The following is a 25,602-nucleotide window of genomic DNA, read 5'->3' as shown; positions in this document are numbered from 1 at the left end:
TTCTATATATTTTTAGTTGGCCAATTAATTTCATTCTATTATTAGGAGAGATGGGGGCCTCGCTCTTGCTTAGGCTGGTCTCCAACTCCTGACCTTGAGCGATCCACCCGCCCTCGGCCTCCCAGAGTGCTAGGATTACAGTCCCTGAGCCACCGCGCCCAGCTGTAAATATACTTTTATTGGAACACAGCCACACTCATCTGTTTATGTCCTGTGTATGGTTGATTTCACACTACAAAGGCAGAACTGAATAGTTGCAAGAGACTTGTATGGTCTATAAAGCCTAGAGTATTTACTATTTGGCCTTACAGAAAATTTGCCAACGTCTGGTCTAGAACAAAAAACAGAGACAGTTTCTACTTCAGAAAGCACTATTTTAGTATGACAGATGAGATAATATGCAAAAGAAGGCTGTACTCTCTACCTCTGCACATGGATCAACTCCAGCTACATAGCCATCAGCCTTCTGGTGCAGCTGCAGATAAGTCTGCATTAGCAGCAAGCTACTTCTAAGATCCTAATCAAATTGAATTTACAAAATCCCACATGTTACTCCATTTGGAAAAATACCACTCCTCACAAGCAACATATTAAAGGATAATGTTTCAACCCAGTCCAAATCACTGTCCTTCCACGAACCCCCTTCCCTCCCCACATTCTTCCATTCAAATCTACCTTCTCTCTCCTTAAGGTTCTTTTTTAAAATGGAAAACAGAGAAATAGTTAAGATCCAAGTATCATCAGTAAAACTGCTAAAGTATCTAAGAATGAGGGTCTTGGCTTATTTGTGGAACACTGGCCAAAAAAAAAAAAAAAAAAAAAAAAACCTTGCCTATGTAGGCATTTTTAATTAATGAATCTTAAATCTAAATTTCAGATTTCATATACCCACCAATTATTTCAATTATTATGCCTTGTTGAACAAACTATCGTTTCTTTGCTGAATTGTCTTTGCACCTTGTCAAAATTCAGTTGTCAGCCAGGTGTGGTGGCTCACGCCTGTAATTCTAGCACTCTGGGAGGCCAAGGCAAGTAGATCGTTCGAGCTCAGGAGTTCAAGACCAGCCTAAGCAAGAACAAGACTCTGTCTCTACTAAAAATAGAAATAAATTAGCTGGACAACTAAAAATAGAAAAAATTAGCTGGGAACGGTGGTGCAAGCCTGTAGTCCCAGCTACTCGGGAGGCTGAGGCAGGAGGATCGTTTGAGCCCAGGAGTTTAAGGTTCCTGTGAGCTAGGCTGATGCCACAGAACTCTTACCCAGGTGACAGAGCAAGATTCTGTCTCAAAAAAATTAATAAGCCGGGCGCGGTGGCTCACGCCTGTAATCCTAGCTCTCTGGGAGGCCGAGGCGGGCGGATTGCTCAAGGTCAGGAGTTCAAAACCAGCCTGAGCAAGAGCGAGACCCCGTCTCTACTATAAATAGAAAGAAATTAATTGGCCAACTGATATGTATATAAAAAAAAAATTAGCCGGGCATGGTGGCGCATGCCTGTAGTCCCAGCTACTCGGGAGGCTGAGGCAGAAGGATCTCTCGAGCCCAGGAGTTTGAGGTTGCTGTGAGCTAGGCTGACGCCACGGCACTCACTCTAGCCTGGACAACAAAGCGAAACTCTGTCTCAAAAAAAAAAAAAAAAAAAAAAAAAAAATTAATAAATAAAATAAATTGATAGCATTAGCTGTTCCCCCCCTCTCAAAGTTGCTTTAGCTATTCTAGGTCTTCTGCATTTCCATATGAATTTTATAATCAGCTTTGTCAATTTTAGAATTTTGATTGGAATTGTACTGAATCAACAGATCAATTTGGGGGAACTGTCAACTTAGCAAGAGTCAGTCTTCTAACCCAGGAACAAGGAGCATCTCTCCATTTCTCTAAGTTGTCTTTAAATTCTTTCTGCAATACTGTATAGTTCTCAGCATTTCAAATCTGTTGCTATATCAATGGCAGTAGTTTTATTAAATTTCAATTGATTGTTCACTGCTAAAGAAATGCGATTGATATTTATATATTGAGTCTGTAGCCCCACTTTACTCATTAGTTCTAAAAATTTTGTAGGTTCTATCCAATTTTCTACACAATCATGTCATCTACAAAAAAGACACCTTTACTTTCTTCTTTTTTGGGGGACTGACATTATACTTTCCTGGTTTAATAATTAAATTTAGTGAGTAATGTACATGCTCTGCCCAGAGCATTTGAAAGTAATGTGTATACAGATACAGGCTGCTGTCAAAAAATAAAAAAAAAAAAAAAAAATAAAAAAAAAAAAAAGAAAGTAATGTGCTCCCGACAGGATCCTTGTGACAAGCAAGATTGTTGCCTACAGGCATAACAAAAGACCTGAGTTTCTGCACTAAGGCAAGAGCTGCCCAGCCCCACTGCAGTGGGGGTCTTGGAGGCCACATGATAAACACAATGTTCCTTTGATTGCTGCTTAGCCCCATAAGATGGCTGGTTAGTCAATGATGGGTAAGATACCTCAAGGGAGGGGCGACCTAAGCCAGGCACAGCTGCAGGGGACGAAAAATGCCCCATAGCTGCCTTGCCCAACCTTGCTAATCTCGGTCTGTGATCTATGCCTGGCACCTCGAGCAACCACCTGGAAACCTTGAGTCAGGAGACATCTGTGTCCTTAAGACTACGTGTTCCAGAATTTATGGCCATTGCTGTAATGCCTGGGTGGTCATGTATATGGAACTAACTTTAATTTTTTTACAGTATAAAAATAAACTGACCAGTGCATTCATCACTCGAGTCATGTAACCGTCTTTGTGCATGCATCTGTGTTTTTATTTTGTGTTCTGTGTTCATCCTCCATCCTGTAAACGTGCCATGGCACTTTTCAATCTAGATGTCTTTTAATTCTTTTTTTTCCCTTGACTACACTGGCTATAAGAAACCTCCAATACATTGAGAAACAGAAGTGGTGAGAGTAGAAATCCTTGTCTTGTTACTGAGATAATGTGATTTTTCTTTTTTAGTTGATTAATATAGTGAATTACAATGACTGCTTTTTAAATGTTAAACCAACCTTGCATTCCTAAAATAAACCCCTTTTAATCATGATGTAACTTTTTAACAAATTATTGCATTCAATCTGCTAAAATGTTTGGAATTTTTGCATCTATGCTATGTGAGATATTTTTGTGTAGTGTTTTCTCATGTCTTTGCCTAATTTAAGTATAAGGGTATGATGACCCCCAAAAATAAATTAGGAGGTATTCTCTTCTCTGAAATTTTCTGTGTTTGTTGTAGAACTGGTATTGCTTCTTCCTTAAATGTTTAATAGGACTTACTTGTGAAGATATCTGGCCCTGAAGTTTTTGTGTATATGAATATTATAATCACAAATTCAATTTCTTTAATAGATACAATGTTATTCAGGCTGTTTATTTCTTGTTAAGTGAAGGCTGGTAGTGTGTATATCTATCTAAAAATTTGTGCAATTCATCTCTGTTGTAAAATGTATAGGTATAAAGTTGTTCATAATATTCCCTTGTTATCCTTTTACTATGTATAGAATATGCAGTGATGTCATCTTTGTCATTCCTGATACCAATTGGTCTAGTTCAAGCTTTACCAATTTTATCAATCTTCCAAAAAAACCAGTCCTTGGTTTCCTTGATTTTGTCTGATGAGTAGAAAACAGAAAAACAGTAATTTCCACTGTAATTGATCTTCAGCATTTCTTTTCTTGCAATTACTTTAGTTTAATCCGCTCTTTCTCTAACTTCTTAAGGTGGAAATGGAAGTGAATGACTTGAGATCATTCTTGTCTAAGACAGGCATTCAAGGCTATAAATTCTTGGCAGGGAGCAGTGGCTCATGCCTATAATCCTAGCACTCTGGGAGGCCAAGGTAGGAGGATTGCTTGAGCTCAGGAATTTGAGACCAGCCTGAGCAGGAGTGAGACCCCTTACTGAAAACAGAAAAGATTAGGTGTGGCGGTACACACCTGTAGTCCCAGCTACTTGGGAAGCTAAGGCAGGAAAATGGCTTGAGCCCAGGAGTTTGAGGTTGCTGTGAGCTAGGCTGATGCCACAGCACTCTAGCTCAGGCAACAGAACAAGACCAACTCAAAAAAGAAAAAAAAAAAAAAAGACTACAAATTCTTCACCCAAGTACTGCTTTAGTAGCATCCTACAAATTCTGATGTTTTCATTTTCATTTAGTTCAAAACACTTTCTAATTTCCCTTTTGACATCTTCCTTGAACTATAAGTTATTTAGAATTGTGTCAGTTTCCAAATATTAGATTATCCACAGTTTTGTTAATAATTTCTAATTTAATTCCACTGTGATCAGAGAATATACTCTATAAAATCTCAATCCTTTTAAATCATTGAGACTTGTCTTATAGCCCAAAATATGGTCCATCAAGGAAAATGTTCTGTGTGTACTTTAGAAGAACTAAGAATAGTATTCTACTGTTGTTGAGTGGAGATTCTGTAAATGTTAATTAGGTCAAATTGGTTGACAGTATTGCCCAAGTCTACTATATCCCTGTGATTTTCTGTCCTCTTGTTCTATCATTTATTGAGAAAAGAATATTGAAGTATCCAAATAAAATTGTGGATTTGATGGTTTCGCCTTGGAGTTCTATCAGTTTTTGTTTCAAGTATTTTGAAGTTCTGTCATTAGGGGCAAAAATGTTTAGAACTGTTATGTCCTGTTGATTAATTGATCTCTTTATCATTATGTAATGACATCCTTTATCCCTGAAAATATTCTTCACTCTGAAGTCTACTTTGCTTGATATGAATACAGCACACCACCTTTCTCTTGACTATCATAAGCATTGTAGATATATCTTTTTCCATCCTTTACTTTTAACCTATTTGTGCCTTCATATTTAGAGTAAATTTCTTACAGGCAGGAGATAGGTGAATCTTGCTTTTTCATCCAATCTAACAATCCCTGCCTCTTAATGGATGTGTTTAGACCATTTATATTTAATGTGATTATTGATACAGTCAGGTTAGGTCTATTATCTTGCTATTTGCTTTCTATTTGTCTTACATTCTTTTTCTCTTTTTATGCCTTCTAATTAAATATTTTCTAGTTCGATTTTATCTCTTTTGTTGGCTTAGTAACTATAATTCATTGACATTACTTTACAGGATTACTTTAGGATTTATAGTATACATCCTTTAACTTACCATGGTCTTTCTTCAAGTGATATACCCCTTCATGTACAGAATAAGAACTTTATAATAGTATACTACCTAGTATCATATCTTGCCTACCTAAGTTTCTGTATCCGAGGTATGCTACCTCTTTGTTAAAATGGAAAAAAAGCAAGCATTAGAAAAACATAAAAGAGAAGCAATTAGAAAAACATGAAAGAAATAGTAGCTTCATTTAAAAAGGTTAGCAAGAACTAAAAAGAAATTAGATATTTAAGAACTAAAACTCTATAATTAGATCACCTTGATTCAAATCCTATCTCTGCCACTTAAATATTGTATAACCTTGGGCAAGTTGGGAAGCATCCCTGTGCCTCAGTTTCTTCATCATTACAATGAAGACAGCAGTACCTACTTCACCAAGTTATCATGAAGATCCAGTGAATGAATACAGGTAAAATGCTTAGAACACCACCAGGCATCTACTAAATGCTCAATAAATAAATAGCAAGTACTATTACTCACAGTATATAAGGCAATAATTTTCAATGCCCTATACGCTAACGTGTTTACCCAGCCTACATGCAGGGTTACACTGCTCTAAGTGAATTGGCAAGCAGAGTAACTCTAGGTAGACTATTTTAGTTGCAAAAAATCATGCAAATCATCTCAAATAGTACTGTTTACATATATGTTATATATGTAATTTACGAAACATTTTTAATGTGCTTGGCATTGTTCTAAAAGCTTTGCATGTGTCGTTCTCCCTTAAACCTCACATCAACCCTATGAGGAAAAGTATTGTCATCATCCTCATTTTACAGATGAGAAATGAGACAGAAGTTAAACAATTTACCCAGAGTCGCATAGCTAGTAAAAGATAGAGTTAGAATTCTAATGCCAAAAGTCTGACACCAAAGCCCGCAATCTTTCCTGGGCAGACAGAGACAGGGGAGTGAATGTGGTCTCAAGAAGAGCAGGAGCCACAGAAGTACTAAAGGAAGAACAGTATCTATAGAGCCAAAAAACAAAACAAAACCAAAAACAAACAAAAAAAAACTACTACAGAATCAGAAAGCAGAATTTTCAGTTTCATGTTCTGTGCCTCCCTCCCCCCCCCTCACCAAATGGTTTCTCTTAGAATTCTGTGCTTGCTTCTCTTGGCACTTATACACTATTCTTTTCTAGTTATCAAAACTTCCTCATCTCCTCTATCATTTTTGTAATTCACAGCTTCTGCTTATACCTACTTTCCACTCCGTTAAACTTTAGTTTTATAGGACTCTACACCAATGTGTCTTTCCAGCTTCAGCTCCCATGGATCAATGGCAGATGATTAATAATTCCATATTGCCTGTAACTGGCTAAAACTTTACCAACCAGACAATCCTAGGTTGTTAGGTGGCCTATGGATTAGCAGCCCTTAGGTCAAATGCCCACTAGTGGATCAATCTGTTGCAATAAAGTTTTATATGGTATAATAACATTAGCTATTGAAGTCTGTTTTTCTGCAATGTATTAATAGATTTCCTTCAAAGGAACTGTGGACAGGCAAGAATTATAAACGACATATCTAGGACACTGGGTCAGATAAATCACCACAAAGTCTTGCCAGGATTTCTGATCTATTTAGTTATAGTAATTAAGTAGTTATAAATACAAATTCTGATTGTTACTAAGGGGATCATATAATTTATAGCAAGCATCACACAATTAAGACATGGGACACAGATCCAGCAATTATTAAGTCAAGAGCTGCCATACTATATCAAGAGTACTACAACTGAGGCCGGGCGAGGTGGCTCACGCCTGTAATCCTAGCTCTCTGGGAGGCCGAGGCGGGCGGATTGCTCGAGGTCGGGAGTTCAAAACCAGCCTGAGCAAGAGCGAGACCCCGTCTCTACTATAAATAGAAAGAAACTAATTGGCCAACTAATATATATAGAAAAAATTAGCCGGGCATGGTGGCGCATGCCTGTAGTCCCAGCTACTTGGGAGGCTGAGACAGAAGGATCGCTTGAGCCCAGGAGTTTGAGGTTGCTGTGAGCTAGGCTGACGCCACGGCACTCACTCTAGCCTAGGCAACAAAGTGAGACTCTGTCTCAAAAAAAAAAAAAAAAAAAGAGTACTACAACTGAAAGTCATCTAATCATTGCAAATTCTGCTCAGAGACAGAAGTAGTATCAATAACCCTATCCATCCTTATAGCTGTATCAGTTGGGCCATTTTGGAGTGAAGCAGATGAGGTGGCTAGATTAGATTTGTTGGCTTCATTGCTACAGCCAATTCACAGGTGTCCATACTGTTCGGATAAACAAGTGCAGTACAGAAGGCTTCACAACTATTGCCTGTTCCCTTAAGTTCAAACCTCCAAAGTGGCAGCTTTGAAAATCTTTTGGCAAATGAGTCTTTCCCACCACCTTTTGTCTCTCTTAATGGCAGTAAAAGGCTTTGAATTTAAAGCTTTTCTGATAAATAATTAGCTAAATCACATAAGGCTAAGTAACAGGAAAGTAATACAAAGAAAAAAGTTAACATAAAACTTATTAAAGCTACTTTGTGTCAATGTTGTTTCAAGCCTTTTTGGGGGGAAGATTACCTATTCCATGCATAACTGGAAGCCTGTCTCTTTCTTTTTTTAAGAAGACTGGTTCTAAACAGTGTGGATTTTCCCTCTAATCTTCATTCACAAACTTTTAATCTTCACCCACAAGAAAAGAAACAGAGAAGCTAAAAGTCACTGGGTAACAGTATGTACTATCATTTCAATTTTAATCTCCTCTGCTTCATTTCTAAAGGCTGAATAATTTAGTCCTATTTTATCAAATGTATTTCCCACCCCATCCCAAACCAACTTTTCAACCCAAAGCACGCCCAAAAAACTAATTCTTGTTACCCTATCTTTAGATGCTGTTCCTCAATACTTAGCATGTTCTTTCCACAAAAATGAACATTCCGTAAGCACCACTCCTGTCCTCACTGAGCCTACTCTCCTGTGAACTGCTAATGTTCTCCAATCTTAAACAAAACTACATATTGTTTAACATTTGAAAATGCTACTGACTAAAAAAAAAGGCAAATCAAAGGCAGTTTCTTATCGGTAAGATATCCTCAAAATGTTTCCCTAGCTTTAAGAGACTGCAAATAAAACTCACAAACCTATAAAAATATATCAGCAAATAAAAACTGTAAAAGAAAAGCGGCAGAGGTTACCCTAATGACAACCAAACCTAAAATACTTACTAACCACCCACCTACTGTCTGTAAATCCCTAAACTGTCTATAAAGATTTGAGCACATACACACAAGTGCAGCTTAAAAAAGCAAAAGAAAACAAACAGATAGGTCATGTAAGCTAATTTCATGGTTAGATCCAACCAAAATCCACAGCCATATTAATGTTTTTCTAGCAAGTATTTGAGCATAGATATTTGAGCAAGATATTTGAGCATATCATTCCTTGTTCAAAAATCATGTCATTTAACTTTATGACAATTGGTTATTTGAATAAAAATACAAAAATTAAATTTTACATTAAAATAAGATGAATTAAAGATAAAGATTTAAGCCATAAAAATACTAGAAGTGGGCAGGGCACGGTGGCTCACGCCTGTAATCCTAGCACTCTGGGAGGCTGAGGCAGGAAGATCACTTGAGCTCAGGAGTTCGAGAGCAGCCTGAGCACGAGCGAGACTCCATCTTTACTAAAAAGAGAAAGAAATTAGCCGGACAACTAAAAATACATAGAAAAAATTAGCCTGGCATGGTGGCGCATGCCTGTAGTCCCAGCTACTCATGAGGCTGAGGCAGTAGGATGGCTTGAGCCCAGCAGTTTGAGGTTGGGCTCCAGCCCAGGCAACAGAGAGAGACTGTGTCTCAAGAAAAACAACAACAAAAAACAAACAAACAAACCCAGAAGTAAACATAGGTAAATTTTTAAATTTATTTTGAAATAGTAAAGTGTCTCTAGGACACTGGAAACAGAAAGGAAGAGATTAATAAATCTGACTAAAGAAAACATAAGACACATAGTAAAACACTTGTATTTTACCAACTCTAAAATGCACATTTTCTGACCTTTTAACATCTCTGAAATCAGGATGTCTCTTAAAATCGTGTCATATTTTTATTCTTAGATGTATATAAAATAGTGTATCTTACAATGAAGCCATCTTAGACTCAATAAAATACACTAAGTTAGGTAATAAAAGGTAAAATAGAGAAAAGTACTTAAAGCAAGTGAAAGTTAATATTTTTAATACATAAAGAGTTCTTACAAATTAATATAAACTAGTAGGAAGCTTCAACTACATTGGTTGTTTCATTTCTTAAGATAGGAGCATTATTCTTTGTACACTTTTTTGGTATACCTATGTCATTAGAACTTTTAAAAGATTGGAAAAAAAGGAAATGGGTAAATGATGTAAAGAGGAAATTGGAGAAGGCAGCACAACATCAACACGTGAAAATAGCACTTTCGTTGAAAATGCCGAAAAATGCAAATTAAAACAATTACAGAGCATGTGTTACATAACAGATCAATGTATGTTTTTAAAGTTAATCATGAAGTGAGTAAGGGTATAGAGAAACACCCACTTAAACACAATAAGCAAGTATATAGATACACTTAGCCTCCAAACAGGCAAATCCCCTTTCAGGAATTCATCAAAAGGAAATTGTAAGTACAGAAAAATCTATGAAAACGATGTTAAAACTCTATCACTGGGCTGGGGGTGGTGGCTCACACCTGTAATCCTAGCACTCTGAGAGGCCGAGGTGGGCAGACTGCTTGAGGTCAGGAGTGCAAAACCAGCCTGAGCAAGGGCGAGACCCCATCTCTACTATAAAAAGAAAGAAATTAATTAGCCAACTAAAAATATATATACAAAAAAATTAGCCAGACATGGTGGTGCATGCCTGTAGTTCCAGCTACTCAGGAGGCTGAGACAGGAGGATCACTTGAGCCCAGGAGTTTGAGGTTGCTGTGAGCTAGGCTGACGCCACGGCACTCACTCTAGCCTGGGCAACAAAGTGAGACCCTGTCTCAAAAAACAAACAAACAAACCAAAAATACTCTATCACTGTTCAAAATATGTAAAAGTTAGAAACAACCTAACTGGCCATCAAGAGATTGTTTAAATTATAATACATTTACGCATGATGCAATGCAATCATTAAAAACCATAATAGGCCGGGCGCGGTGGCTCACGCCTGTAATCCTAGCACTTTGGGAGGCCGAGGCGGGCGGATTGCTCAAGGTCAGGAGTTCGAAACCAGCCTGAGCGAGACCCCGTCTCTACCAAAAATAGAAATAAATTAATTGACCAACTAAAAATATATATACAAAAAATTAGCCGGGCATGGTGGCTCATGCCTGTAGTCCCAGCTACTCGGGAGGCTGAGGCAGTAGGATCGCTGAGCCCCGGAGATTGAGGTTGCTGTGAGCTAGGCTGACGCCACGGCACTCACTCTAGCCTGGGCAACAAAGTGAGACTCTGTCTCAAAAAAAAAAAAAAAAAAAAAAAAACCATAATAAAGAGAAACTGTCTTTGAATGCAATGTAAGTATCCCCAGATTAAACAAAGACTTTTTATATGAGAACCAGAATATTTTTGTTTTTCTTTTATTTTTTATTCTTTGGTTTCACTTTTTTTATTGAGAAGTACATAACACTATGATGTGCACAACTAAGGTATACTGTTTGATGACTTCTTACAATCATTACCACATTCTTATGTGGTGGACATCCATGTAACCACCGATCAAATGAAAATATAGACATTTTCAACACTCTAGAAAGTCCCTCTTGTTCCTCTTGCACCTCTAAACACTATCCTCGTTTCTATCACCATAGATGAGTTTGATCTTCTCCTGAATTTCACATAAATGGAGTCACAGTATGTACTCTTTTGTGTCTGATTTCTTTTGCTCAACATTTTGCCTGTGATATTCGCCCATGTTTGTTCAGTATAGCTGTTATCTGTTCTTTTTCACTGCTGTGTAGTGTTTCACTATAAGGCTATACCACAAATCATTTATTCATTTTTGTTGTTGCTGATGGACATTCAAGTTGTTTCCATCTAAGAGAGATTATGAAGCTGCTATGGATAAGCATCTATATATATATGTGAGTGTGTCTTATTTTTTTGAGGTTTTGTAACTTATTTTTATTTTATTGCTTCAATTTAGTTTTAGACATTTCTATTACTACCAAAAAAGTAATAATGGAAAAAAATCTGCTATCCCACCACCTAGACAGTTACAATTAACATTTTCATTTTAACATTAATAATTTACATAACTGAGATATTGTTACACATACTGTTTTTTTCTAAATCAACCCCTTTTCGAGTTATTTTCTCCCTTTTTTCTATGTCTACTTTAGCCCAATAAGGTAACATTTACATTTAGTATGCAACATTTTTCACCCTTAAAAGATCACTTATATACACACATACAGACACAGGTTTTTGTTACTGTTTGCTTCATAAAAATGGGATATTTTATATATTCCTCTGCATCTTGCTTTTCTCAGTTAAATACTGTAGCAATGTTATCACTTCACTACTTTTCCCATTTTTTAACAGCTTTACTGAGATATAATTCATATAACATAAAATTTGCCCATGTAAAGTATACAATTCAATGGTTTATATATATTCACAATTATATACAATCATCACCAATTTTTTAAAAATTTTCATCTCAAAAAGAAATCCCCTATCCTTTAGCTACAACCTTCTTTTCCCATGCTATAACCCTAAGCCACCACTAATCTGCTCTCTGCCCCTATGGATTTCCCTGTTTTTGGAGAGGAACTGCTGGGTCACAAAGTTAACTCTATGTTTAATTATTTGAAGATGTGCCAGACGGTCTTTCCAAAGGAGCTGCATCATCTTACAGTCCCACCAGTGTACAAAGGCCCCAATTTCTCAACATCTTTACCTGCACTTCTTACTAACTTTTCATTCGCACCTTCCTAGTAGCGTCAAGTGGTATCTCACTGTGGTTTTTATTTCATTTCCCTGATAGGTGATTATATCAAGCATCTTTTCATTTGTTTATTGGCCATTTGTATATTTTCTTTGAGAAATGTCTATTCAGCTCCTCTGCCCATTTTATACTGAGTTGTTTTTATTACTGAATTAAGAGGTTTTATATAATCTTAATATAAGTCTCATCAGATATGACTTGCAAATATTTTCTCTCATTCTATGGATTGTCTTTTCACTTTCTTGATGGTGTCCCTTGAAGTACAAAATTCTTCTTTTTTTTGAGACAGAGTCTCGCTTTGTTGCCCAGGCTAGAGTGCCATGGCGTCAGCCTAGCTCACAGCAACCTCAAACTCCTGGGCTCAAGTGATCCTCCTGCCTCAGCCTCCCGAGTAGCTGGGACTACAGGCATGAGCCACCATGCCCGGCTAATTTTTTCTATATATATTAGTTGGCCAATTAATTTCTTTCTATTTATAGTAGAGATGGAGTCTCGCCCTTGCTCAGGCTGGTTTTGAACTCCTGACCTCGAGCAATCTGCCTGCCTCAGCCTCTCAGTGCTAGGATTACAGGCATGAGCCACCGCATCCGGCCAAAGTACAAATATTTTTAATTTTGATGAAGTCCAATTTACCCTTTTATTTTGTTGCTGTTGCTTTTGGCATCATTTGGCATCACCTAAGAATCCTATGCCCATTCCAAGGTCATAAAGATTTATTCCTATGTTTTCTTCTAATGTACATGTCTTTTGATGTCCATATATACTGATTTCTATTAGGTCTATACCCAGAAGTGAAACTGTTGAATCACAGAGCCTATATACATATAGAGCTTTAGCAGATGCTACCTACCAAAGAATTTTCCAAAGTGGCCGTATCAATTTTCAAACTCACTTGAAATGTACCAGAGTTCCATCTGCTTTACATTCTTGTCAAAACTTTGTATTTCAGACTTTACCATTAACACCATTCTGGTGAGTATGTAGTGGTATCACACTATAGTTTTACAGTTCTTTGAAAATTATGTGTGAGTACTCTCTTACCCTCGGCCATGTAGACAATTCATTTTGTAAATGCCTGCCCCAGTTTTTTGCCCATTTGTTTTTAAATTGGGTTGCCTGTATTTTTTTGCATTTATTTTCATATTTTTTTAGTACACTCTAGATACAAGTTCTTTGTCAGATATAAGTATTGCAAACACCTTTCCCAGTGTGTCATTTGCCTTTTTGTTCTCATAATAGTATTCTTTGATGGACAGATATTCTTATTCAATGAAGTAAAATTTATCAATCTTTTTTCTGGCTAATACTTTTTGTACTCTGTTTTTTTTTAAAAAAATTGCCTATGACAGGGTCTATTAGATATATTTTCTCTGTTTTGTTCTAGAAACATTATTTTTTTCCTTTCACATTACATCTATAGTTCCTTTACAGCACATATACTCCCTAATACAAAACTATTTCAAAAAAGTAGGAGGAAAAAGGGGAAAGCTTCACAACTTATTTTATGAAGTCAGTATAACACTGAAACCAAAATATATAAATCTCACTGGTAAATATACATTTTTTTAAAAAAACTCTAAGACACCAACAAATAAAATTTGGGGGGGAACAAATGCATCACAACTAAGCAGAGTTTAACTCAGGAACGCAAAGACAGTTCAACAGGAGATAATTTACTAATGTATCATATACATCTTATTAGTAGATTAATAGAAAACACATATGATCATCTCTACCAAAACAGAAAAGGCACTTAATGAATTTGATACATTTTCTTTTTTTTTTTTTTTTTTTTTTTGAGACAGAGTCTTGCTTTGTTGCCCAGGCTAGAGTGAGTGCCGTGGCGTCAGCCTAGCTCACAGCAACCTCAAACTCCTGGGCTCGAGCGATCCTTCTGTCTCAGCCTCCCGAGTAGCTGGGACTACAGGCATGCGCCACCATGCCCGGCTAATTTTTATATATATATATCAGTTGGCCAATTAGTTTCTTTCTATTTATAGTAGAGACGGGGTCTCGCTCTTGCTCAGGCTGGTTTTGAACTCCTGACCTTGAGCAATCCGCCCGCCTCGGCCTCCCAGAGAGCTAGGATTACAGGTGTGAGCCACCGCGCCCGGCCTGATACATTTTTTAACAAAAAAATCTCTTAGAAAATTAAGAATAGAAAGTGTTTTCATGTTATCTATCAAAAGCCTTACGGTACTTATCAAAAACTAATAGTAAGACATTACACTTAATGATGATATTTCAGAGGTATTCTTATTAAAGTCGAGAACTCAAAATTCAGAATCACCTGTCTCAAGTGAGCCCTTAATGCTGCCCAGCAACACTGTTTCTCTATTCTACTCGTTTTCACTCTTTGATAGATGACTATATCATACATTTTCCTCTCTTCTCATACTCCAAAATATACTCCCATTCTTCCTTACTCTCATATGATGACCTTGGTTTCTATATACTAAGGTAAATAGAAACACTGAGATGAGAACTTTCTCAAGCTACCACCATCATATGTCTCTCCATATATTGTCTTCTCTCCTATTTCTACAGTAACTTTCCTTACTCCTAGTAAAGCAAAGGCTAATCCTTCCACCTGTTCATACTGTTTCCCCGAAAATAAGACCTACCATAAAATAAGCCCTAGCAGGATTTCTAAGCATTTGCACAATAGAAGCCCTACCCCAAAAATAAGACCTAGTGATGGGCGTGGCTACGCAGACTATCTGCACAACCCATGCATTCCGTCCAGGAGGAGCGGTAAAGAAGACAAGCAGTCCTTCTCATCTGCCCCATGAGAGCTCTGTTGCTCGACATGAGAGGTTGGAGCCAATGGTTCTAAAGGAAATAGAGTCGCAAGAAATTCAGGATGGAATTTGGGGTTTGGAGAGTTATGATGCTGTTCCAGAAGACGAGGACTTCACTATATTTGAATAAATGTAGATTGTTGTACCGTACTTAAAAAAAATAACACATCCCCTGAAAATAGGGTGTCTTCCCCTGAAAATAGCCCTAGGGTGTCTTCTTGAGGAAAAATAAACATAAGACCCTGTCTTATTTTCGGGGAAACATGGTAGATCAGCAGTCAGCAAACCATAGCCTATGCTGCCTATGGCAGCTTTCATGCTGCAACAGCAGAGCTGAGTAGTAACAAAGATTATATTGTCTAAAATGAATAAAATACTAACTAACCTTTTAAAGGACAGATGCAGTGGCTCATGCCTATAATTCCAGCACTTTGTAAGGCCAAGGTGGAATGACTGCCTGAGGCTAGGAGTTTCAGACAAACCTGAGCAATATAGGAAGACCTCATCTCTACAAAACATTAAAAACTCAGCCAGGTGTGGTGGCAGACACCTATAGTTCTAGCTACCCAGAAGGCTGAAGCAAGGAAGATTGCTTGAGCCTAGGAGTTCAAGATGATAGTGAGCTATGATCACACTACTGCACTCCAGCCTGGGTCCCAAGCAAGACCTCATTTCAAATAAATAAATAAATAAAAGATAAGATAAAGTTTGCTGACCTTTGTACTAGATCATCTCTCCTCTCCATATAATAATGGCATTGTTGGTTCAAAGAGCCCAGTAGATTCCATGCACAAAAAATGAAGATCCATGCAAGACACATCAAATATCAGGGACATAGCACATATATGTATGACAAAAAAAAGATCTTAGGGCCAGGGCACACAAAAAGGATGAAGACTTGGAATGACATAAGTCTTTTCAACAACCAACTGAAGCTAGAAAATTATAATCTCCTAAATTTAGAGAAAAAAATGATTTTCACCTTGGAATGCTATACCTAGCCCAGCCAAATTATTAACCATGTGTTAGGGTAGAAGGAAAATATTTTTGGCAATACAAATATCTCAAAAATTTCACATCTCCACACACTCAGCCTTGAAAGTTACCAATAGATGCATTTCCCCCAAAACAAAGGAGGAAGTTGAGAAAGTGGAATCCAGAGATAACAGGCTCCAACACAGGAAAAAGGCAAAGAGAATTCTCAGAATAAAGAGGAAGGGAAGTCACAAGCTACAGCTATGCAACATTAAGTGTAGAGCAGCAATGTAGATTTGAGCAGGAGGACAGAGAGCTCAAGAAGAATTTTCCTAATAATAAAAAAAAAAAGAGGCCAGGTACAATGGCTCATGCCTATAATCCTAGCACTCTGGGAGGCAGAGGAGGGAGGATCGCTTGAGCTCAGGAATTCGAGGCCACCCTGAGCAAGAGTGAGACCCCATCTTTACTTAAAAAAAAAAAAAAAAATTAGCCAGGTGTCACCACACTGGCTATGCCCTGTAGTCCCAGCTACTCAGAAGGCTAAGGCAGGAGGATCTCTTGAGCCCAGGAGTTTGAGGTTGCTGTGAGCCATGCTGACGCCATAGCACTATAGCTCGGGTGACAGAGCAAGACTCTGTCTCAAAAAAAAAAAAAAAAAAAACTGAACAATTAATTACCTGATATGTTTGAAGATATTGGGACAATGTGTAGAAAAAACTAGAGACAAAGAGGAAACAAAGAAAAAAATTTTCCCCCAGGAAATATAATCATAGTATACTATAAGGTTTACCTGTAAACATATTTACAAAGTCATAATAATGTAAACAATGAACGATGATTTAATCAAAAGCAAAATATAACCATACTGGGAGGACAGGGGAAGAAAAAGTTCAAGGTAGCTTAAGAACCCTAAAGCATAGACTCCTTTTCCACAGTAGAAAGCCAATAGATCTATCTAAAATTGAAAAACAAATAAAACAGTAGAACTATGCATACATAACTGAAAATTTAAAAAAAAATTAAATATGTAAGTAAAAAACAAAAGAAACACCTAAAAGTATCAAAAATGGTTGCTCCTGAAACCAGGATCTGGGAGGAAAAGTTTTAAAGAGATGAGGCAGAGGACTGGCATTTTAATTACAGGTTGAATATCTGAGTGCGCCTTATCTGAAATGCTTGGTCCCAGAAGTGTTTAAGAATTTTATGATCTCAGATTTTTCTGGATTTTGAAATATTTCTATTGCTAGTTGAGCATCCCAAATCCAAAATCCAAAATGCACCAAGAGCATTTCCTTTGAGCATGTGCTCAAAAAGTTTAATATTTTAGAGCATTTTGGATTTCAGATTTTTGGATGTGGCATGCTCCAACTGTCTAAGCCTTGTAGTAGAATTTTCTTTTTAACTGCACAGTTGTATTAAAGTGAAATATTAATTAAAAAAAAAAAGAACAGAACCAGTGGTGTTTGTATCACTTAATACCAATTAATTCACTCACCACACAAATATCTGAGCACTGTCTATGTGTCAGATATTTTCTAGCTGCTTGGAAGACAACAGTGAACAAAACTTCCGTTCTCACCCTCATGAAGCTTACATTCAGAGAGGGGGGCAGATAATAAATAAATTAATGTATGCTATATGTCAGATAAATCAATGCTGTGAAGAAAAATAAAGCAAGCTAAGGGCACAGGGTATGATGGGGATGTTATTTAGATAGTGTTTTCAGAAAAGGCCTTGTAAAAGCAAAAAAGGAAATCAAACTTAGAAGGAAAATCTGTTCTGAGAAAAGTAAAGTCATATAAGTAAAATAACAGAAGGGTATCAATTAAGTTCAAGATGAAAGCATCATTTTAAGTCTATCACACTCCAAAGCAAAGCATCATTCAAGAGCCAATAATGAAAGCTCTCTGCAGTGACATAAACTGACAAGCCTCCTCAAGCTCAGTCATAGGAACACTGCTCTATCCATACCGGTATGTACATGTGTTGTGTGTGTACATGTATATACACACCCTTCCTATACTCCTAACTAGCTACTTATTAATGTGGCTAGGTACATTTATATTCAAACTTGTTCCTTCCACAGAATAGGTAAATGTCACACATTTTAAATTCCAGTGTTTTATTCCTATTATGTGGTTAAGAGTTTTCCTAAATCAAAAGCTCAAGATATTAATCAAGAAAGATACCAGATTAATTCCAAATTATTAAAATTTATCACATTCAATCTTCATTCTCTCACTAAAGAGAAATCAAGACATATTTAAAGAAACAATTTATAGGGTAATACGATACATTCATTTTCCTCTCCAAGGAACCTCACTCAGGTTAAGGTAGGTTTGAAGCTGTTTAAATTATCTTTAATTGAAAATTGAGTAAATAAAAAATCCAGTATTCAGATTGAAGTGACAATTTCATTCCAAATAAAGTCATTCCACAATAAAAACCTTGTATAAAAAAAGGATTCATTTTAATACATGTTATTCTCAAAAACTTGTACTGTTAAAAGTAAACTCAAACTATTTTATACAGCCAAAAAAAAGGGCAGTACTTTTTGAGAAAATAAATAGGTTTAAAGAAAAAGAAAAAAAATTGATTAATTAAATTTCAATTAATAGTTTGGCTTAAGGCTTAAAAGTTATTTAGAAATTCCTGGAAAAATAGACCAGTAGAATACTACTAAATGCTGAAATGCAGCACCATATGTTCACGGTCTCCCACCAAGCTCTTAACCCCTGAGATGAAGTACAGCATTCTGGTAAGAACTACAATTTGGGTTCAGGTTCACCACTTGCTTATTGGTGGCTTGCTTAACTCCAAACCTTAGTTTTCTCACCTAAACAGAAATAATAATGCCTACATAGGGTCACTGTTAATTACTGGAAACTCTGCCAACAAGAACAAAATATTTAAGTATCAATAATACATAAAAGAGCTTTGCAATCTACAAAGAACTATACCAATGTTTGTCATATTCGAGTCAAGAGGGAAAACTAGCATTTTCGGTCAAATTTGCATGATTTTAGCAACAATGGTTATCAGAGTCTATGGAAGAACAGTAGGGCATTGGTTCACTCAGCTAGAAGAAAAAAGATGGTATTTAAATTCTAAACTAAAAAAAAAACAAAACTTAGATTCCCTTATAAACAAGTAGGTGCCAAGAGAAAATATTTTCAGCAAACATTTCATTTAACTATATAAACCAAAAGAATAAAGCTGTTTAACCACATGTATACTATGCATCATCTAACTTCGGGTAGAATGTTTATCTTTGGTATAAACAATAGGAATCAGATACCCAATGTATATAAACATAGGCATATTCTTAAAATAACTGTCTTAATGTTTTTGTTCACTAAGTAATAATTCCCACTATTCTTGGAAAGAAAAACACAATATCCTTAATCAAAAAGTCTTCAGAGGAGTTTTTACTTTTAAAATTTTTAAACTAACATATTTCCCTACTTACCATTTAAACTCCAACAGGGCACAAACCTGTCTTTTTCTCTGTTGTATTTGAAATTTCTAAGAGACTAACTGCTACCAAGTAGGTAGTCAATAAATATGCATAGAATGAATGAACAAATGAAGGAACTGAGCCTCTGGACAAAAGCTTAAGTGTTTTAAGTTGCAATAGAACAATTTACACCTATATGTCCAACATTCCCTACACTTGACTGCAATGACATAATAAACTGAAAAAGACATGTATCAGGTATTTAAACACAGACACATAAATACATTAGCACAAATGTATGTGATTCACAAACCAGTTTTTTGGTTATACTTTCCTCTCAGGAAATTTTGGAGTATTCTTGCTGATATTACAAATAAGTATCAGAAAAGTATGTCGCAATCTTGATAATGCAAATGCTATCTTTAAATTTTTGTTGCGATCTGAAAAAAATTTAGGCAAAGTGCACAATATTTCCAGAATCCTGTGCAGAGTATTTTGAAGTCAAATTCCTTAATTCAAAAAAAGGTGGGACATAATGGAGAAAAGGCACATCTTATCATTTCAAAATTATTATGTTGAATTTTAAAAACAGAAAATGAACTACGTTTAAGATAATCACACTGAAATTATTTATTCAAATGGCATCTAACATCCTTACATTTGATCTTTAGATGTGGCTAATAAGACAAATTATTTTCCAAATCTTTGAAGCTACATGACAAACTCTTGCCTACAATGATTGAGTTAGAGGTTATCTTTATAAAATAATACTATTTGGATATAAGTTCCTTCATAATTCTAAAGTCTAGAGTAAGATATTTAGCAGTAATGCACTCAATTATATTTATGATCCTACAGCACTTGTACAAGCATAATTATCTCGGGTGGAACTGGCTTTATGGCTAGTAAGCTATGTGACAATTGTGACTGCAATACTGTGTATGCACGGATTTAAAAGTTTCCCAAAATTCTGATGGTCACCTTCAAAGAGAGTTGAACAAGAGTCGATCTAATGATGAATACATAAAAGCACCAAAGCCAACTCATAAACACTAAAAAGAAAACAAGGCTCTCTATAGCAACTGAAGTGTTAAGGGAAAAAAAGTCCAGGGCACATAAACGATAAAGCTCAATTAAGCAGCCTGTGTATTTCCACTTTATGGTCTTAAACAACGGGCATAAAACATTCCTTTTCAGCGTTTTTAACTGAAATTTAGTGTTTCGATGGCCCCTCCTCCACAGCTAACATAAGTGCCTTTCTTCCTCCTGCCCCTCCCAGCTCAAGCAAATTAACGTCTGTACCAGGTGCCTCCTGCGGCCGCAGCGTCTTCCCAAACACGCCCACGCACACCGAACCGCCTCGCGTCTACACCGCGCGCGGCTACAGGAAAAGGGCTTCCGGGGGAAGGCGGAGGGTAATTTAGCTCCGCACGGGTTCACGACTATTTTCCAGACACTAGCTCGTCACTATGGGCTCGCGTCTCTCCCAAATCACCTCCGAAGCGCGGCGTTACGAGCCGACCTACTGCGACACTGCAGTGGAATTCGGATATTTGCAGACAGACTCCCGGCTGTGCAAGAGTTCGGTCACACGCGTCCTGACTCGGCGTCCCCACCGCGCCCGCCCGCCTCGCGCCCGGCGCCGGACGAGCATCCCGGCCGGGCTGGCGGCCGCTCGGCTGCGGGCCGCCCGCAACAGGTCAGCCCGGCCGCGAGTCGGCGGGGTCGCGGGCGGCCCGCGCCGCGGCGGGGAGGGGGTGTGGCCCGCTGGGCGGCCCGGCCCGGCCCGGCCCGGCTCACCTGGAGGGAGGCTGAGGCGCCGCCGGCGCCCGCACCGCGCGAGGGCGAGCCGGGTCCCCGCCCCAGGAGGGAGAGCTGGGCGAGCGGCTGCCGGGGTCGCCGCGTCCCGGCCTTCTGATGGCGCCTCCAGACGCCCAGAGCGAGCGGCCGAGCCTCCTCCCTCACCCGCGCCCCGCCGGGGGCGAGCAGCCCGGCCGCGGTCGGGAGCCGCACGCCGCAGAGCGGGCCGCCGCCATTCCCGCGCCGCCGCCGCGCCTGAGCGCCGCCCGGGCGAGCGCCCACCTCGCCTCCCCGCCGCCCGACCTGTACAGCGCGGCCGTCGCGCTGGAGGATGGAAGGACGGCGTCGGCCTCCTGCCCCGCCGCCGCCTGGGGTAGCGCTTGCCGGCCGCCGCGGTCGGCGTCTCCCATTCAGCGCCGCCGCCGCCGCCGCCGCCGGGGAGGGAGCGAGCCGGATCCGCCCCGTCCGCGCCGGGCCTGACCTGGCGGGGGCGCGCGCCGAGCGGGCGGGGCGGAGCCGTGCGCGCGCACCAACCGAGCGCGCTCGCGCCGCCTCGAGCCCCGCAGCCTGCGGAGTCTTTCCCGCTCGCTTCCCGCAGCCGCTCCTCAGCCCGGAGGAGCCCAACTGCCGCCGGGGACCGGTGTCTGCCGCACGCGCAGCCGGCCGCAGCCCCACGCGGGGCGCCCGCTGCTGGGGTTTCACCCCCCCCGCCGAACCAGGGGGCGGGGCGGGGCTTCAGGGACAGGTGGGACCCGGCCGCGCCCGGCCACCCTGGGGCCCCGCCCTGCACAGTGAAACCCGCTGGGATGTCTTTGGCCTTCGGAGCTCTGGCGTGTCACCTTTAAGGCCAGAGAACAGAGGCTGGGAACACTTGGCCCCAAGATCGACTATCCACCCCAGCCCACACCAGCGGTGTTTTCAGAAGTCGCTGGGGTCAAGTAGGGGGATCCAAATGTAAAGAGTCACCCCCTTGTTGTAAATAAGATCATAAACTGTGGTGATCAAAACTCTCACACATTAAGATTGGGAAGTGTTAGAAGTAGGCCTGTGTAGTTGTTATGCATGATAATACCCTTGACTTAATGAGCAAATGACAGAAATTTGGCATCCCATAAGTCTCAGATTGATGATTTCCAGATGAACAGTATTTTCACGTCATGGCACAAACATGATTCTGAAATATTAAATGATTCCTGTGAATGAAAAAGGAATGGATTTAGTGTAAACGGTATCAGGGTGTTGTTTCAGAGGGTGTACTATATGGGGTGGCCTACTTAAAATTAGCACCATTTGATGCAGTGTGACTATTAATGGAAGGTTTTAAGTGAGCTGCCTTTGTGTATGCTGTCATTAGACCATCTGAAAATGGATGATTGATGATCTGCAGCTCTTTCCCTAGGCAACGTGCAGTAGAATGTGAAAGGAATACTGTGTACCAGCATTGAGTATGAAATGGAAGGACCAAAATTGGCTGTTTCCATTGGTTTCTTTCCTCCCTCTAATAACCACTAAACAGAACTAACTGATGAATCTCGTAGATTGTAGAATGCTGATCAGTTCCTCCTTTGACTGCCTTGTGTCATAGCCCTTTACTCGGGGAGCTAGAATGCCCTTCAACTCCCTTCTCTCACCTCTACCCAAAGGTAAGTTAAAAGCGAAAATAAAACAAAGATAGGCAACAAAGTTTGTAGTGTTTCATTTTTATTCCATTTTACTTTCAAAGAAAGTCTTAAATCATGATGAAATCACTGGGAGAAGTAGAGAAACCAAAAGAAAAAAGAAAGAAGAAAAGGAAGACTATTGATTTAAAAAAAGGGGGGGATGTATTATGTATACAGGCAGTTTTCCCACAGATTGTTAATTGCTTCAAGTCCCAAAGAAACAACAGTAAACTGAATTAGCACTTTAAGGAAAAAAAAAAACCCTTCCAATTATTGAGTTGCGTAAATGTTTAGTCTTTTTTTAAATGTTAGTGAGAGATTAAGGAAAATGTGGTTGGCTGTGTACCAACAATAATACATAAAACAATTATATACATACATACATATATATACACCATGATCACAAATAATTGCTCATAAGAAATAGGAAAACTGAGGAACAACAGGGCATTCTATTTTGTATACATGTTTTTCAATTACTTTAAACTTGAAGTAGAGTTTCATAAATACAAATGAGCCTGTTTTCCTAAATCTGCCAATAACTTTCACAGTCTACCGTAAAAGCAGTCAAGTTTTCATTTGGACTTTGAAGAGAAAAAGCCAGTAACTCATGAACTAGGCCATGAATATACTAAATTCCTATGCCTGCTGAATTCTGAGTTTGGAATAATTACTCAAAGTCTATTTCTTACATTGATAACCTGTAAAATAATACTTTTATTAACTTTATTAAGAGTTCTGTTAAGTTTAAATTTCTGAACTTGGTAAGATTAAGAATTTGAATATGTTAATAGAAATACAGAAAAAAGTTCATTTTCAATATCTTTTACAAGTAAGTCATTGCTCTTCTCCGGCCTTTGGCTAAGATCAAGTGTAGTGCAAGTCAGTCAGTGTCCCTGCCCACCCATTGATATGTAAATGAAGGCACTGGGTTTTTGCACTAGAAGAGGACCAGCACCAAATTTTCTTTCCCAGAACACTTTTATCATAGTTAAATTCTGTAAGTTGCTTTATAGATTCCATTTGCTTTTGCCAAAAGACAAGAAATATGCAAAGTCTTAGTGTAACAAAAAGTGGTAATGTATAAAATAGAAATGCCATTATATAAAATAGAAATCAATAAGAATTCAATGTGCTTGAAAGTCATTTCAGAGGAATCACCCTTATGTAATGGTTTGATTACTATCCATCAGAATTATTTCCAAGAGGTAAGCCAAGAAACTAATTTAGATATAGAACAAGCACTTCAATGATGAGAGATCACCACTGCAAAAAACAAATTAACAAACAACCCATCTCATTACCGCTGTCAAAATAAAATTAAATTGGAATGGTGAGAAGACTTATTATTTCAGTAACATCTAATTCTATTACAACTAACAGAATTTCAGTAATAACGTATATCTCTGTTATTTCTCTAACCTTTAATCTCTTTTTTCAAATATATATCGTGGCTGGACATTTTGAAGCTATTTGTTTGCTATGTTTGCAATGTTCTGATTTATAATATAGGTAAAGTAGCATATCCAAAATTCACTTTGAGGGAAAGGGTGCATAAGGGGACTTCAAAGAGATAGACGTTCTCCAGACGTAAGAAGAGCCTGAGATGATTCCCAATTAAGAGACACATGCATGGCACAGGTATTAAGATACCAAGGACAAAGATAACACTCCCTTCAAATATCAGTGCCATATTAATTTCACAATTTATGTTTATATTTACATTATATTTACAATTAAGCTGCTTCTCACAGGGGCAACTCTACGCAGGCTGTGGATCAGCAGGGATTTATTTAATGGTGGTTAATGTTTCCCTGGAACAACTCTTGAAGAGGCCAGTTAGTATATAAATAAATGTTTGCATGCACTAATAATTTTGAATATTAACTTTGAAGATAGTTTTAGTAACAAATGCCTTGTTTATCTGACAACATTAGAAAAGGGGGTATCGAGGGATTGGATATAATTAGATATTCTAGATAACTGAAGTTTTCATCTTGAAGCATTGGAAACTGTTTTATTTAAACCACTTTTGTTGATTTTTTTTTCTGAAAAATCACCAACTTCTACACCTTAAACTAGTAAAATACAGTACAGTTGTCTTTCGGTATCTACATGTTCCAGGGTCCTTTGAGGATAACCAAATCCACAGATGCTCAAGTCCCTCATATAAAATGGCATAGTACTTATATATATAACCTTTGCACATCCTCCTATACACTCTATTTATTTAGAGACAGAGTCTCGCTTTGTTGCCCAGGCTAGAGTGCCGTGGCGTCAGCCTAGCTCACAGCAACCTCACACTCCTGGGCTCAAGCGATCCTCCTGCCTCAGCCTCCCGAGTAGCCGGGACTACAGGCATGCGCCACCATGCCCGGCTAATTTTTTCTATATATATTAGTTGGCCAATTAATTTCTTTCTATTTATAGTAGAGACGGGGTCTCGCTCTTGCTCAGGCTGGTTTCGAAGTCCTGACCTGGAGCAATCCGCCCGCCTCGGCCTCCCAGAGCGCTAGGATTACAGGCGTGAGCCACCGCGCCCGGCCCCTCCCATACACTTTAAATCATCCAGGCCGGGCTGGGTGGCTCACGCCTGTAATCCTAGCGCTCTGGGAGGCGGAGGAGGGAGGATCCTTTGAGCTCGGGAGTTCGAAACCACCCTGAGCAAGAGCGAGACCCGTCTCTACTATAAGTAGAAAGAAATTAATTGGCCAACTAATATTTTGAGGTTGCTGTGAGCGAGGCTGACGCCATGGCACTCACTCTAGCCTGGGCAACAGAGTGAG

At 38.8% G+C, this 25,602-nt stretch overlaps 1 protein-coding gene across 5 annotated transcripts in view; it reads right to left on the bottom strand.

The window, feature by feature from the left end:
• RALGPS2 (Ral GEF with PH domain and SH3 binding motif 2) overlaps positions 1-21,630 on the bottom strand; it is a 171,791-nt gene extending 150,161 nt beyond the window's left edge. The window contains exon 1 of one of the 5 annotated variants that reach the window (XM_076000408.1): positions 21,459-21,630. The gene's annotated coding sequence lies outside the window, so the exon portion shown is untranslated. Of the gene's footprint in view, positions 1-21,155; positions 21,407-21,437 lie in introns of those variants that run through there. The other 4 variants (XM_012772598.3, XM_012772597.3, XM_012772599.3 and 1 more) reach the window with 4 other exon arrangements.
• Positions 21,631-25,602: the final 3,972 nt, after the last annotated feature.

Source organism: Microcebus murinus, chromosome 2 (assembly GCF_040939455.1).
Source record: "Microcebus murinus isolate Inina chromosome 2, M.murinus_Inina_mat1.0, whole genome shotgun sequence".
In the NCBI taxonomy this organism is placed as follows: Eukaryota; Metazoa; Chordata; class Mammalia; order Primates; family Cheirogaleidae; genus Microcebus; species Microcebus murinus.
Note: the sequence above shows the minus strand (reverse complement) of the source record. Positions and strands in the feature narration are given on the sequence as shown.